The 11,417-nt window shown below is 42.2% G+C and overlaps 1 pseudogene; it reads left to right on the forward strand.

Moving 5' to 3' along the window:
• LOC137758920 (small ribosomal subunit protein uS2-like) lies at positions 1-820 on the forward strand (annotated as a pseudogene).
• The last annotated feature ends 10,597 nt before the right edge of the window (positions 821-11,417 follow it).

The raw sequence follows: 11,417 nt of genomic DNA on the forward strand, positions 1-11,417 counted from the left end.
ATGTCTGGAGCCCTTGAGGTCCTGCAAATGAAGGAGGGGATGTCCTCAAACTCCTAGCAGCAGGAACCCACTTAGGTGGCACCAACCTTGACTTCCAAATGGAACAGTACGTTTACACAAGAAAAAGTGATTGTATCTACATCATAAATCTGAAGAGAACCGGGAGAAGCTTCTGCTGGCAGCTCATGCCATTGTTGCCTTTGAAAATCCTGCTGGTGTCATGTCATATCCTCCAGGACTACTGGCCAGTGGGCTGTGCTGAAGTCTGCTGCAGCCAGTGGGGCCACTCCTATTGCTGGACACTTCACTCCTGGAAACTTCACTAACCAGATCCAGGCAGCCTTCTGGGAACTGCAACTTCCGGTGGTTACTGATCCCAGGGCCTGCCCCGCATGTCTCTGGGTAAAGCACACTCTCCTCTGCACCGTGTGGACGTTGCCGTCTCACACATGGTTCAAGGGCGCTCACTCAGTGCATCTGATGCGCCGGATGCCGGCCGGGGAAGTTCTGCGCCTGCGCAGCGCCATCTCCCGTGAACACCCGCGGAAAGTCACACCTGCTCTACTTCTACTGAGACCCTGAAGAGATGGTAAAGGGAGAACCGGCTACAGCTGAAAAGGTTGAGAGCACGGAGGAACTTCAGGGTGAACGGACTGCTCCAGCTCCCGAATTTACGGCGCCTCAACCGGAGGTGGCAGGCTCGGCTGCAGGCGCAGGGGCCCTCTGCCCTCTTTGGCGACTCCCCACTGAAGACCAGTCAGCCCGCCTCCCAGGACGGCACTGCAGCCAGTGGGTAGGTACATCCGCCAGGTCGCCTTAAGCTGTTCTTCCGCAGACTCTTAAACAGAAAATGCAAATTAGGTTGAAGGAAAACAACCGTTTCTTTAAAAAAAAAAGAGCATTGCTGAACGAATTAAGTTCTCATAAGAACTTGTCCATAAAATCTGGTTCTGATGACTTTCGGATGTTAACTCTGGCATTTTCTGTTTTTGTAATCTTTTTAGTGCTCTATTAGGTTTTTCACTTATTGATTTTTTTTTTTTTTATTGCACATATTCCTAGAAGATGATCCCAGATTTTTGCTAACAAAGTAGTGATATTGTGCATTTTGCCCACATTTTCTCTTTGGTGAAACTTGTAGGAAAGTTGTATAGTTGCTTATTTTCAGAGAATCAAGTTATGCTTTTATTTATCAATACTGTGTATGATTTTTCTTATTCTAATTTAGCATTTTTGCTATATTATAAATTATTATTGCCTTAATTAATTCCTTCTTACCTGATTTAGATTATTTTATTGTTCCTCTGCTAGCTCCTTAAGTCACATGTTTGCTTCATTTTTAAAACAGATAGTAGCTCCAGTTATTGAGTACACTATTACATGTATTATCTCACTGAATCCTCATAACACCCTATAAGGCCTCATAAGAAGTCTTTAGCATAGTGTTTATGAGTACAGACTCGAGCTACGGTTGCTGCCATTTGTAACTTGTGCATGTGACTTCTCTGTGCTCCTATTTCTTCACCTGTAAAATGGGATAATCATATAATCTACATTATAGGCCTGTTAAGGGAGATAAATAAATTCATACACATAAAGCCCCTAGAACCGTGTCTGGCACATATTTTGCACCATGGAAGTAGTTGATATTATTATTTAAAGATGAGGAATAGAAGCTTTATAAAGTTAAGTAACTCGCCCAGGATCACATAGTTATTACTAGATAAGAAGCCAGTCTTTTGAACACAGCAGCCTTGTGTAGATTTTGGGGTGTGGTTTGCTTGTTCTCATTAATTTCTTTTTTTTTTTTTTAAAGGAATTCCTTTATTTTTAAATTTTTATTTATTTATTTATTTATTTATTATTTTTGGCTGTGTTGGGTCTTCGTTTCTGTGCGAGGGCTTTCTCTAGCTGCGGCAAGCGGGGGCACTCTTCATCGCGGTGCACGGGCCTCTCACTATCGTGGCCTCTCTTGTTGCGGAGCCCAAGCTCCAGACACGCAGGCTCAGTAGTTGTGGCTCACGGGCCTAGTTGCTCCGCGGCATGTGGGATCCTCCCAGACCAGGGCTCGAACCCGTGTCCCCTGCATTGGCAGGCAGACTCTCAACCACTGTGCCACCAGGGAAGCCCTCTCATTAATTTCTTAATAGTCTATAATTTAAGTTTTGTTTTCTTACTTCATGAAGTTTCTATTGGTTTCTTCCTCTGAATGAAACCTTTTTGTTTCTTCCTATCCACGTGATCTTCATCCTTGGAACTCAGAAATTTCACCAGAATTTGTCTAGTTGTGGCTATTCTTTTTACTCCTGACCAGCAAATAGCCCATTTGATTTTAAGATCATAATCTTTCTTCCAATTAAAATCTTTTCTTTTAGTTTTTTGATCATCAATCTTCATTTTTGTCCTCCTATAATTCCTATTGTACATATTTTGAAATGTCTTAAACTTATTTTTCATGCCTTTGTTTTTCCCTTAAATTTCTTACCATTGTTTTTACTCCTGATTTCTGGGGGAACTTTTGGATTGGGTCCTTTAATTCCCAATTCAATTATTTGCAGAATCCAATCTGTTGTTTAACTGCCTCTATTGAGGGTTTTTTCCCCACCAATGAATATTTTAACTTAAAATTTTCAACGTGCATTCCAAATAGTATGTAATAAGCTCATGAAGCCCATCATGCACCATTTTTATAAAAATGATTAATTAAGAATTCCACCAAAGCTTTTATTTCCATTAAAGGTTCTTTGACCCTGGATACAGCCATCCAACTTCTCTTTCTCCGAAATCTGATACCCACTGTCAGACCCTAAACCAATTTATTTGGTTCAGGCTCACTCTCCCCCATACCTTACTTCAGCATCTTTCCATCTTCTTTTTTGATCTTTAATAAAGTTTTAATTTTAGAACAGTTTAAGGTTTACAACACAGTTGTGAATATAGTACAGAAAGTTCTCATATACCCCACATCTAGTTTCCCCAGCTATTAACCTCCTACATTTGTTACTTATGTACATGGTACATTTGTTACAATTGATGAACCAATATTGATACATTATTATTAACTGAAGTCCTTACATTATTCAGATTTTCTTAGTTTTTCCTTTATGTCCTTGTTCTGTTCCAGGATCCCATCCAGGACACCACATTATGTTTAGTCGTTATGTCTCTTTAGGCTCTCCTTGGCTGTGACAATTCCTCAGACTTTCCTTGTTTTTGATGACCTTGACAGTTTTGAGGAGTACTGGTCAAGCATTTTGTAGAGAATGTCCCTCAGTTGAGGTTTGCCTGATGGTTTTCTCATGATTAAACTGAGGTTGTGTGTTTTGGGAGGAAGACCACAGAAGTCAAGTGCTATTTTTGTCACATCATATCAAAGGTACATACATCAACATGACTTATCCCTACTGATGTTGACCTTGATCATCTGGCTGAGGTAACATTTGTCAGGTTTCTTACTGTTGATTATTCTTTTCTCCTTTTTCCGTACTGTACTCTGTAGAAGGAAGTCACCATACATAGCCCACACATAAGGAGCAGGGAGCTATGTTCCATTTTCTTGAGGGCTGAGTATCTACATAAATTATTTGGGATTCTTTTGCATGGGAGATTTGCCTCCTCATTTATTTATATCAGTATGGACTCATGAATATTTACTTTACACTTTGGGTTACAATCGAATACTGCCTTATTTATTTTGTTGCTCAAATTGTTCCAGCTTTAGCCACTTTGGAGATGTTTAAATTGTCTTCTGTGTCCCTTTTGACCCTATCATTGTGGCTTTTTTCGTTTTTTGAGCACTGTATTACTTTCTGGTACCAGAAGATATTCCAGGCTCACCTTGTCTATTTGCTTCCCCAGTCCTAGAATCAGCCATTTCTCCAAAGAGTGCGGATTCCTTTTATTGGAATGGTATTAGAAAGCAAGATGGAAGCTAGCTGTGTTCACTGCTGCTGGGGTTTTGTTTTTTTTCTTTTCAGTTGTGCAATTGTATTTTTTATCTTCAAGAATTGTTACATATTATTTGCTTTCCTAACAGCCTGCTCTTGCTTTATTGATACAATGTAAGAATAATAATTGTTAAAAATATATACACAGGAAGTGGGGGAGAGTGAAGCTCTTTTATTAAGCGCTTTTCATTCAGTATTATTTACTCTGAATGTTCCATTAAACCGCTGAGTACTTTTATATATTTGGTAATTTTTTGCTCTGCTGATGCATATGGACAGCTGTTCAGAAAGATAATCAGGATGGGCAGCTGAGATGGGTCCCAACAGAGACTATGTAAGCCAATGTAATTTCTTTCAGTCCTTAACAAACATAGAAGACAAATTTAGATGTATAATTTTTCTTTAGCAGCTTAGAGATTGAATAGTTTGTTCAGGACAGGGATGGTGCTGTAAGCAGTGCTAAGCTGCTTGGGTGGAATTTCATGTTAGCTCAAGAGCAAGGTCTCCTTCTTGTCTTGGAAGTTGGACATCAGCTAGCACAGAGCCTCCCTCTAGGTGACATCTTGGCCATCACAGAGTCTTCCTCCACCCAGAGGACAAGCCCTGTCCTCAGCAGCCTCAAGGATGCAGATTTTAAGCAAGGTTACTGGATTCCACTCCCCTTGGTCTCTAGCACCTGCTCTAGGTACTTTAGGTAAAAGACTCAAAACAAAAAAATATTGAACTTTGTCTCTGCTCACTCCTTTTTTTTTTAAACATCTTTATTGGAGTATAATTGCTTTACAATGGTGTGTTAGTTTCTGCTTTATAACAAAGTGAATCAGTTATATATCCCCATATCTCCTCCCTCTTGCATCTCCCTCCCACCCTCCCTATCCCACCCCTCTAGGTGGTCACAAAGCACGGAGCTGATCTCCCTGTGCTATGCGGCTGCTTCCTACCAGCTATCTGTTTTACATTTGGTAGTGTGTATATGTCCATGCCACTCTCTCACTTCATCCTAGCTTACCCTTCCCCCTCCCCGTGTCCTCAAGTCCATTCTCTACATCTGCGTCTCTATTCTTGTCCTGCCCATAGGTTCGTCAGAACCTTTTTTTTTTTTTTTAGATTCCATATATATGTGTTAGCATACGGTATTTGTTTTTCTCTTTCCGACTTACTTCACTCTGTATGACAGACTCTAGGTCCATCCACCTCACTACAAATAACTCAATTTCGTTTCTTTTTATGGCTGAGTAATATTCCATTGTATATATGTGCCACATCTTCTTTATCCATTCATCTGTCGATGGACACTTAGGTTGCTTCCATGTCCTGGCTATTGTAAACAGAGCTGCAATGAACATTGTGGTACATGACTCTTTTTGAATTACGGTTTTCTCAGGGTATATGCCCAGTAGTGTGATTGTTGGGTCGTATGGTAGTTCTACTTTTAGTTTTTTAAGGAACCTCCATACTGTTCTCCATAGTGGCTGTATCAATTTACATTCCCACCAACAGTCTTCCCGCTCCTTTTATAGTAACCTGCTCTATCTCTAGCTCCCTGAGGGGGTACAATGGCCCTGCTCCTCCTCCACGGCTAGTGACAGGTCCTAGAAACCCAGCCCAGCTTAGAGGGCAGGTTTCTCACTACCCACCCCACAACCCACTGGATTACTTAGACCTCCAGTGTCACTAAGCTAGTGAGAGGCAGAGCCAGGATTCAACCCATGCTCTTTGTATTATCTCATTCTGTCTCTCAGGTTGACCATTAAACAATTCAAACTCAATCACTGTTTGTATTGTTCTTTCCATAGTCTAGATAGTATTAACTTGATTAAACAGGTAAAATGGAATAGAGGAACTTAATAAAACTACTGTGGCCACAGTCACTGTTACAAGTGAAGGTCAGGGTAGGGGTAGCAGGCACCATGAACTCAGAGCAATGGTGGGGAGAAGCATCAGGCCACAGGCACCATGCACATCCTAGGGGTTTATTTCACGGCTCCTTTTGGTGGAAAAAAAGGCACCATCTCTGGCTACATTTCTGCTGTTTCCAGAATGCCTGGGACACCAAGCATGGGAACCAGCAGAGGCCTCACCCACAAAACCATGTGCTTTAGTGTCTGCCTAAAAGAATGAAAGACTAATGTGTTTTCCAAGTTGATTTCAGAAAAAAAGATAAGCAAAGCAAAGAAAGAAAGTCCCCTTGCTCTTCATGACGCTGCATAAGAGGCAGACTGGAGATCCTGTGCAGTACCTCTAAAAGTTCTCAGTAACAGCGGGGAATCTCCAATAGCCAGTGTTCACTTCAGTCATCCTGGTGGGGTTTCAGTTTGGCTCAAAGAGTGCAGAAATTGCTGAATAGAGTATCATCTTAGTTAACAATGGTTACACGATTTTATGAAGTTTTGCTACTAATGGTCCTTTTAGATAAGGTATTTGTTTTATTCATTCCAACTTGTCCTTATTATCCGTCTAAGGAAGCATTGGGGGTCTGAGGTAGGGTCAGGGTCAGTATCAGACTGTGGGTAGGGTCTTTTTTATAGGCTTGTCCCCCTGGGAATGTTTGATTCAGTTGCACACTCCCTTTTTCTGGAAGCCTGCTCCTCTTGTGGCCCCAGTGACAGCACATGCTCTTAACTTTCTTCTACCTCATGCACTACCTCTCAGTGTCCTTTGCTGGCTCCTGGCCCCGTCCAGCCTCTCTGTACTAGATTGCCCCAGCACTTGGTTCTGGGCTCTCAGCGCTTTTCTGCATGACTTAGATACTCTGCTTCATTCGTGGCTTTACCCCATCCACATGCTGGTTTCTCTCAGTTGTATCTCCAGCACTGGCAGTTTCAGTGAGCTCTACACTTGTGTTACAAATGTAACATATATAAGTATGTCTAGATTGCATTTCCCTCTGAATAATCATATCACCATTTCCGATAATCTCTTGGCCGTAGCAATGTGACTGGAAAGAATTTTTGTATCCTTCAATTATGTTAGAATTCTGTATATAGGGAGAAGATTCTCCCTGCCCCCACCCCATCTCTGCTGTCTGGGCTGTGATGCTTGCTTCCCAGGGCAGGAGAAGAATGGACCAGGATGAATGAAAGTTGGAAGCCCACCTCTTCTGGTACCAAGGGCTTGTTGGGAAAAGAAGGTGGGGCAGAAGAGGCAGACAATGAGAGTTTTTGTTCAGTCTACTTTGGAGGCTAAGAGAGGAGATCATCTCCCATCTGGGCCTGATGCCAGCTTGGGTGATGGGAGGCAGATGGTGGACAAACATCTCAGAGTAAAATCAGTGGTATGGCATGGTCAGGCAGAGACAGGGCTGGGTGGTCACTCTCTAAAGCTATCCTCAGTTCCCATGTGATGAGGATGGGACTCAGAAATGCCCACATGTTCCCAAAGTGTCTGTGGACCATGGCTGGGTAGAGAGCTAGTAAACAATCATAGGGCCACAGTGTGCGTTTGGGTCAGGAGCTGGGTGGAGAATATGGCAGGCACCCAGAGGGCTATAAAGGGCCAGCTGACAAGAGGCTGAATCACGCAGGGAGTCCCAGAGCCTTAACCGAGCTCTCACCAGCCATAGGCTGCCAGTTTCAGCAGTGAACACCGGCAGGGCAAGCAGTGACCAGGGCCATGCAAACAAGGTGCACTGCTGCAGAATCTGGAGGTGGTAGAGGACACCAAAAGGGGCAAAGACTCCTGCCAGGCACTGCTGGGTGTGCACCATGGGTGCCCAGCATCTTGGGGGAGAGAGGAGTGATGGGATGGAAATCTGAGAGATGGAACCTGTTTAAATTCTTCCCTCAGTTGAAGAATAGCAGACCGGGCTGACTCTAGTTCTCTTCCTCCACCTGTCCCCATCCCTCAGTGGGTCAGGAATCTTGAGGAAGATGTAAGAGGCTATGATCTCTTCACACTTCTGAGTTATACTTAATAGAGTCAAAAATTTCCTCAACTCATGTGTCTGACTGTTTGACACCTAACATGCATCTTAGGCTAACTTTGCCGAAATTGAATTCCAGACCCCTCTCCTAAAAATAAGCTCGCCCACTCCCCGATTTCCCTCCCTCAGTCAGTGACAGCACCGTACCCCATGGGTTTAAGGATCAGCATTGACTTCTCCTTTCCCCTCGCCTCTCACATCTAATCCATCAGTAAGTCCTGCCAGCTCTTCATCCAGGCATATCCTAAACCCACTTCTTTCTTTCTCCACCATAACTATTATCCCTACAAAGATTATTTCAATATCTTGCCCCCTGTTCTCACTCCTGAGGCTGCTTCCTGCCCATATGGTGCATTACGTGTGATAGAAAAATATACGCCTTTCTCCAGGCGAACGTAGGCCCATGCTGGACACAGGGCTTGGTGAGTGGTGCAAAAGCTGGATTTCAAGCCCACTCACCTACTCTGCCTGCCTTCCTTGCGTAGGATCCAACCTACATAAACAGAACCAGCACCCCTCCTCACTCCTAAGCTTCTCCCTATGATCCATTACCCACCAGCTGCCAGAGGGATCTTTTAAAAACATGAATCGGATATCACTGCCCTGGAAGACCCTCACTGTCTTCCCCAAACCCTTAGCACAGAGTTTCAGCTGCCCCCACCACCTGCTACCCCGTGACCCACGGTGTCCTGCATGCTGGGACCCCTGCTTCCTTCTTCAGCCTGTCACGCTCACTCATGGTCTCTCTCTCTCTTTCCCTCCTACACAATGCCAGTCCATTCTTTGTGCTCCTGATGTTCCCTCATGCTGGGAAATGCAGGCTGGCTCCTTGTCATCCATGTTCAAGCTCAAATGTCACCTCCTCAGTAAGGATTTTTCTAAATGCCCCTATTCATACCGCCCTCCTCCCACACCCTTTATCATATTACCTGTTTTGTTTTCTTGAGAGCACTTACCAACCTCTAAAATCATCTTTTTAATGAAAACATTTCCTCTCTCTCTCTCAATAAAAGTTCCAAAAGCAGGGACCATTTCTGTCTGGTCCACCTCTGTTTTCAGAGTCTTGAACAATGAATAGCACATATTTGTTGAATGAACACTTGAATTAAAGAATGAATGGTGAAGATGCATGTGGTGCTATTGTAGGTGTTTCATAAAAAGACTGCACTGCTGACCGGCAAAGTCAAGTATTTAGTGTTTCTCTGAGAGACAGTGACGTGGCCCTCGACACACGCAGAGGGAAGAATAAGCACAAGAAACCAGTGAGCAGTTTGCTGGACAGTGAACCGTACACTCATAAGTTTTTCAATAATAAATGACATGGCAAGTTGATATCAGCGCCATTGGCGAATCTTAACAAAAGTCATGCTTATATAAAGTTTTATCAGTATTTCAAAAGTTCAGAAATAATTATTATAATGTACTCTACATGGAATATAAAACCATTGATGGAAAATATTGATGTCTAGATTACCATATGAGTTAAGGCAAAGATTTCTTACCTAAAGAAAAACTTACTTTAACAAATAATTCACATAGTATATTCTATTTTGCTAATTTGATGAGGGTGAGAGTGAAATCTCCCCACCCCTTCCTTTTTATAATGTCTAAATTATATAACATGGTAAAGGATGCCCTTCAGTTCTGTGTTTATGATATTAAGGAATCTTTTGGGGTGTTGTCTTTCATTACTGAATTTAAAACTAGAAAAGAGCAAGTTTGAAAGTGTCTGGGTACTTTTACAAAGCCATGCAAAACATATTCTCCTGATGACCATCTTACTTTCTGACTCTGAAACTTATATTTTTACCTTTTGTCTTCATCCTGGTTGTGGTTTAAAAAGTCTGATCACAAAGAATGATAATAACACATACTAAACAGTAATTCAAATAGAATAATCTTAAAATCTATTCATCATCAAGTGCTCAAGTTTTCTAAAACATTATTCATTATGTTACTAAATCCAGGAACCGCCCATTTTCACACAGTTTATTCTACAGCCCTTGTAAATGAATATTACTACTTGTGACTGAGACCTGTCGTAACCAGTTCATGGAACTACTACAATTAGGGCATTTATCAAGAGTCACCATCTTCTGTTACCTTATTTGTTCCTAATGTTCAGTCCTCCAAAGATGGGCTTGTCGTCTGAGGCTCTGACTTGAGGTTTCTCTTCTCACGGTTTCTTCTGTTCAATTTAGGAGAAGCAGTAGTGGCATAGCAGACTAGGTTTCATGGCATTTATTGAGATTACTGTAAGATACTAGTTATTAATATACGCTCTGTTGAACAGTAGAAAAACCAATTGATTTTTACTTGAAACCCACTCTACTTTTCTTCTTCTTTCCTCTTTCTCCCCCTTATTACCTGCTTTCCTCCCTCCCTCCCTCCCTCCCTCCCTCCCTTCCTTCCTTTCTTCCTTCCTTCCTGTGTATACTGAGTTTCAACCATGCATTGAACCCAGTGTGAAGTAACTACACATGAACACATTTATAAAAGACCTTATTCTGTGCCTGGAACACAGTAGATGTTCCATTGGCAAAAGAATAGAATCAAGTACATGGTTTCTACCTTTGATCCTGGCATGATCAAATCTTTTATTTGGAGTTACCTAGGCACAAATCAATTAGTTTAAATTCTCTTATCATATCGTAGAATCTTTGGCAAATGATCCTTCATCTTTTGCTTAAATAAATGAATTTTGCCATGATGCAGTATGGTATGGAAAAAGACCTGTACTTTATTTAGAAAGTGTTGAATAATTAACAAGATAGAGTATATAAAGCACTGTGCAGTAGAAAATGTGTTGGAATGGAAATCAATAGATCTGATTTCAAGTCCAAATTTTGTTCCCAGTGTGCTGTGTAACCTTGAGTCTACCACTCCCTCTGTGTGAACCTCACTTTCCCCATTTGAAAAATTAGAGGATGTATTACTCAGGATTCTTTTAATCAAAAGTGACAGAAATCCAGCTAAAACTAATTCAGGCAAAAAAGAGAATTTTTCAAGTCAGACATCTTCAGGCATGGCTGAATCTGGGAATCAGACAGCATTGTTGGAACACTGTCCTTCTCTCTGCTCTGCTTATCTCTGTGTTGGCCTTACCTCTCCTCCTGCAGATGGACTTCCACTATGGGCTCAAAGGAAGGAGCCACTGTAACCTCACATTTGCACCATCCCAACTTATTAACTAGAGGAAAGGACTCCTATTTCCCAAGATCTGTATACCTATCTGAGGAAATCTGAGAATGGTCTGCTTTGGTCACATGGCTATCCTTTGGCCCTATCTCTGTTGCTAAGGGGAGTAGGTACTATCCTTGTTTGCATACAGATCACATGTCTACCACTGAAATTGGTTTTGGGGAGGGATCTTCTTGGTTGCCACCTGGTGTCCATTTTCTGGCCACAGAAAAGAGCTGGAAAGACTTGGGGTGGCACAAGTGTGCTCTCAGCCTTCCCAGGCAATCTGTTTCTCCAAGCCTCTGATAGATGAGGAGACACTGAACCAGAGAGACATTTCTCCTTTAAAGTAAACTATGGCGCATTTG

The sequence above is a fragment of the Eschrichtius robustus genome, chromosome 2, assembly GCF_028021215.1.
Source record: "Eschrichtius robustus isolate mEscRob2 chromosome 2, mEscRob2.pri, whole genome shotgun sequence".
Taxonomy (NCBI): Eukaryota; Metazoa; Chordata; class Mammalia; order Artiodactyla; family Eschrichtiidae; genus Eschrichtius; species Eschrichtius robustus.